We start from the raw sequence: 6,214 nt of genomic DNA, 5'->3' as shown, positions 1-6,214 counted from the left end.
TTCGAGAGTCTGAATAGTTCTTTCACTTTGCCCATCAGTTTGAGGATGATAAGTTGTACTTAGTCGGATTTCAGACCCCAAAGCTTTCTGTAACTTTTCCTAGAACTTCGAAGTAAACCGACTATCTCTATCAGAGATAATGGACAATGGAACACCGTGTCTAGTAACAATTTCTTTGATGTAAATCTGTGCTAGCTTTTCTAAAGGCTAGTTCCCTCTTATTGGTAGAAAATGCGCAGATTTAGACAGACGATCAACAATTACCCAAATCACATCATACCCCTTTGGAATTCGAGGTAACTTCATAACAAAATCCATGGTAATGTGATCCCATTTCCATACAGGTATCTCTAAGAATTGAAGATTTCCATACGGCTTTTGATGTTCAATCTTAACCTGTAAACATGTCAGACACTGTTCCACATATCGAGCTATACCTCTTTTCAACCCTGGCCACCAATAAAAAGGTTTCAAATCTTTATACATCTTATTGGTGCCTGGATGAATAAAGTATCGGGACTTATGGCTTTCATTTAATATCATATTTCGGATATTTCCAAAACATGGTACCCAAACTCTCCTTTGAAGGCACATTAGTCCTTCGTCATTCTGTTCCAAGGTTGAAATCATCTTACCCAACCTTTCTACCTTAACAAATTCTTTTTTCATAGCTTCTTGTTGGCATCTCTGAATTTCTTTACGAATGTCAGGGATCAAGTTCATTCTCATTGCCACAGCTTTAATGGTTCCACTCTTTTCATTTCTGCTCAAAGCATCAGCCACCACGTTAGTTTTTCCTGGGTGGTAGAGGATTTCACAATCATAGTCATTAACCAGCTCAATCCATCGACGCTGTCGCATATTTAATTCTTTCTGGTTGAACAAATGTTGTAAACTTTTATGGTCAGTATAAATCTGACATTTCGTTCCCAAAAGATAGTGTCTCAAGATTTTCAGAGGAAATACCACTGCAGCTAATTCCATGTCATGGGTTGGATACTGCTTCTCATGATCTTTCAATTGTCTTGACGCATAAGAAATCACCTTTCCTCTCTGCATCAGAACACATCCTAACCCTAATTTTGAGGCATCGTTATAAACCACAAAGTCTTCAGATCCATCTGGTAAAGTCAATGCTGGTGCGCTACAAAGATGATCTTTTAACAGTTGAAAAGCTTCTTGCTGTTCTCTTTCCCACTGGAATTTAATGTTCTTCCGAGTCAATTTAGTCAATGGCACAGCTATCTTAGAAAAGTTCTGAATGAACTTACGGTAATAACCGGCCAATCCCAAAAAGCTTCGGAACTCGGAAGGATTTTTCGGAGCTTCCCATCTTGCAACTACTTATATTTTCACTGGATCAACTTTTACTCCTGATTCTGAGATGACATGACCCAGAAATTGAACTTCTCTTAACCAGAACTCACACTTGGACAATTTAGCATACAACTTTTCTCTTTTCAATAATTCCAGTATCAGACGAAGATGTTTTGCATGTTCTTCTTCAGTCTTAGAGTATATAAGAATATCATCGATAAATACAATAACGAATTTATCAAGATACTCTTTACATACTCTATTCATTAAATCCATAAAGGCTGCAGGCGCATTAGTTAAGCCAAATGGCATAACTAAGAATTTGTGATGCCCGTACCTTGTTCTGAATGCTGTTGTGGCGACATCTTCTTCGTTGACTTTGAGTTGATGATACTCTGACCTTAAATCAATCTTTGAGAAATAACTTGCTCCCACCAATTGGTCGAACAAGTCATCAATCCTCGGTAAAGGATACTTGTTTTTTATTGTTAACTTATTCAGTTCACGATAGTCTATACACATTCACATAGACCCATCCTTCTTTTTGACAAATAGGACCTATGCACCCCAAGGTGAAGTGCTGGGCCTAATAAATCCCTTATTAGATAATTCTTTCAACTGTGTAACCAGTTTTTTCAATTCAGATGGAGCTAAATGGTACGACGCCTTTGCTACTGGTGCAGCCCCTGGTACTAAATCAATTCGGAACTCAATGACTCTATCTGGTGGTAATCCAGATAAGTCTTCTGGAAAGACTTCTGGATATTCACTAACAATCGGAATTGATTCTTCTTTTCCCTTGTCTTTCTTCAGATCAATTACATATGCCAAGCATCCTTGGCACTTCTTCCGAATACTTTTCTGGGCTTTCATTACTAACAAAATACTGATATAGTGATTCTGACGATCACCATAAATAACAACTATCCCTTGGTCTGGCAGAATAATTCTAATCATTTTCTGATTACAAATAATACTAGCCTGATATCTTGCCAACCAGTTCATACCCACCACTACATCAAATTCTTTCATCGGTATGGGAAATAACCGGATCTGAAGTTCACAGTCCCCAATCACAATAATACAGTTATTGAACACACTAGCAACATTTTCCTGACTATTAGCAATATCAACTACTAACTCATCATTAAGTATCACAGAATCCAGACATGCAGTTTGAGCAAACAATGGTGATACAAACGAAAAGTTTGCACCAGAATCAAATAACACCTTAGCACATATTGAATTCAGAAGAAATGTACCTGTTACTACATCTGGCGATGCTTCTGCCTCGTTCTTAGTCATTTGGAAGGACCGTCCCCGCGCCCCTCCTTGCCCTCCTCTGTTCACAGTAGGCATTCCCCGAGTACCCGACGCGTTACTCCCCATCGTTAACTGCGGAGTTCTTAACAAGGGACAATTCGGTCGAATATGATCCAGAGAATTGCGATTAAAACACCTTCTGTTAGCTGGGCAGTTTCTAGACAGATGACCTACTTCGCCGCACTTATAACATTTCCTTGGGTCCATCTTGCATTCACCTTGATGAACCTGTCGGCATTGTGAACAGACTTTCTCATTGCTCTTCTGCTCAGATCTGTTATCATATCTTACAGTTTTCGGCCCTCGAAAAGATTAAGGCCCTTCCCATTTTCTCTTCTCTACAACCTTTCCTTCTGGCTGTCGGTTTTTATTTCGTTCAGTCACTTCAGCCGCATCTACCGTTTACGAAAAGGTATTGGGGTTTATAGTAATAACAAACTCTCTGATTGAGGGTTTCAAACCCCAAATATACCTTTCTATTTTCCTGGGTTCGGTTGAAACATAGTGTTCGGCAAATCGAGAGTATTCAATGAATTTCTCGGTATACTCTCGAACTGTTCCATTTCCTTGTTCTAGTTTCAGGAAATCTTCCTCCATTTGTCTTACTGTTGTTTTAGGGCAAAATTGATTCTTGAATCGTTCCACAAGTTCTACCCAAGACAAAGTCTGTAAAACATCTGTTCTGGCTAACGATTCAACTTTCCACCAGAACAAAGCATTTGACTTTAATACAGAAACAGCAAATCGCACTTTATCTGTTTCTGGGCACCGAATGATGTTGAACACATATTCCATCTCCTTGATCCAGCACATAGCTTTCACTARATCTCTTTCCCCAGAAAAGGTTGGTGGTTTGCATGCCAAAAACATCTTAATGTCTCCTTCCTTGTTGTGGGTGACTGGAACAGAGGGATGAACTTTCACTCTTTCTATTTCCACCCTGGCTGGTATTCCCATAATAGAAGTCAAAGTTTCCCTCAATTTCCCCATCTCTTATGCCAACATGTCCCTAATTACATATTCAGGGTGTGGCACCGATCTCTCCTGAACATTCCCAAAATGGGATTCTTCAGGTTCAGAATGAACTTCAGTACGACCCTTCCCTTGAGACTGATTTCTTCCTCTACCTCGTTCCCTTGGTCTTCCCCGACCTCTATTTCTGGACGTGTTAGTTGGAAGATTAACATGTGACTCTTCCCTTTCTTCAGACTCTGGATGAGCCGTTCTTTCAGATCTTCTAGTTCGGCTAGACATCTGTAGAGTTTAGTATTAATAATCACGTATTCACATTCCCAAATATAATGAAGTATTCAAGTTCAAATGTGTACCTGTAAATTCATAATTACACTGGCCAGAYGTAATTAAAATTTACCTTACACACTGTTCTTTCAACCCATCATATTTATTTTCAATGGTGCTAACTACGTCTGGGACCCTTAATATGCAATAAAACAGTTTAAGTCTAGGTATCATGCTGTTAAATACCTAAATCCCTTAAACTCAGGCTCTGGTAGCACTTTCTGTAACGCCCCAAACCACAAATTTCATGTAGCACATATTTTATACAAAAGAAATACATGATATTATCCCATTATGGTCCCTTAGTATAAGAATCTATTATAACCAAATACAAGGTCCAAAAATTCAAATACATTTCTTGTACTAATCAATCAAAACTGTACATCAAAAACAAATCTTCATACAGAAATGCATATAGGAAAATATTACATTTTCCCCATTTCTTTACCGTCCGCACCTCCTGCAACACATAGTTAAAATCACAAAACGAGGGTTAGACCGAAAGGTCTAGTGAGTTACTCTTTTATGTTATTGCAGGGTGTAAATCACCAAAACCTTTATGGAAAACAACCTTTCATATATATAACAAATATGGACACAATACTAGATCATTTTTACTTTCAAATTAAGCACTCAGCTATTCAATTCTCATACCTTTGAACCAATCAGGTTTCATATAATRCCACTTTTAAACCTTTTTCTAATCAAACAAGGTTTTCATAAAGTTCTGTCCAAACCTGATATTTTCTCCTCAATAACATCCAGACTATGATTTCCAATAAGAACCTTGATCCTAAATCTTTAAATCACAGAGAAATAAATATTCCAGACCACGGTAGTCTTAAAGGATATAATAGAAAGAGTTATATCATACAACACACATACATATGCCACCCTTATATCAAATGTACACCTCTCCTTGATATGCCACTCTTATCCCATGGTACACATCTCCTTGATATGTCACCCTTATCCCATGGTACACCTCTCATTGATATGCCACCCTTATCCCACGGTACACCTCTCCTTGATATGCCACCCTTATTTCCTCATCAAAACATTTCACAAAAATAATTCCAAATAAACCGCAACCATTGGAATTATTATTAATCCAAAATTATTTATATCAAATTTTCATTTTATGATAAAATAACAATTTTTATCCTTCAAGCACAAGGCATAAAACAAATCCGGTCAGCATAGACTTGGCCGGACTTCATCTCCGGTCAAGTCTTGGCCGGTTTACCAAATCCGGACAATTTATCGTCCAAGGTTTATCCGATTTAACATAGAACAAATTTCAACACCTTTGTCCGGATAACAAGTCCAGACAATACATCGCCCAAAGCTTGATCGATTTAAAATAATTCAGTCACCACATGGTCGTATTCCTACTTCTCAGTTCAAAATGTTAACCATTTTTACCAATCATAACTCGCTTGACACTTAATCGGTTTAAGACTAAACCGTTTAACACTTGAGCGGTTTAGGGCTTAATCGCCCAACCCTTGATCGACATAAGAATAACCCGGACAAGCTTTATCCGATTTAGACTTAATCCGGTCACCCTTTGTCCGGATAAAACCCTTAAACAAATACCTAATTTCTTTCCAATAATAATCAACATTCAAATAAAACCAGTATCAAATTTTATGTTAGAAATCACTCACCTTGAAAAACATTTTGAAATCAGATACTTGAAATCAACTTGATCTTGCAATCCGATCAATCTTAAATCGCACAAACACTTCTTACAAATAGCAGCAGAAAAAATGCAAATGGAGGTTGAACCCTCCTTTTATACCTTTCCAAAACAGGAAAGGTCGGCCATAACAGCCTCCTTTCCACATGCATGAGTCCTGCCTCACCACACACACACACACACATACACACACACACACACATATATATATATATATATCATACAAACATGATTAAATGTATCAATTTATCATGCTATCACGTAATCATATAATCAGATAATCACGTATTAATTATCTTGGGTGATAACCAGGATCCGGTTATCACAATGTGTATGGAAAAGAAAGTATTAGATAAATTTTGATATTGATGATGAGGTTATTGACACCCCTAACCCATGCTAACTACACCCATAACCCTATCACAATCAACATTCTTTTTATTTTTTGTCTTTTGTTGTCTTATTCTTTTATTATTTTTGTTACTTAAATATTTGTATAACAATTTAATTAATGTAATTTATTAATTAGTTATTTTTTTTCTCTTTTTCTTTTTTATTACTTTTTAATCATTA

This window comes from Cynara cardunculus, unplaced genomic scaffold, assembly GCF_001531365.2.
Source record: "Cynara cardunculus var. scolymus isolate 2C unplaced genomic scaffold, CcrdV1 Un_Scaffold_5902, whole genome shotgun sequence".
NCBI classification, from domain to species: Eukaryota; Viridiplantae; Streptophyta; class Magnoliopsida; order Asterales; family Asteraceae; genus Cynara; species Cynara cardunculus.
This window is presented reverse-complemented; position numbering follows the sequence as displayed.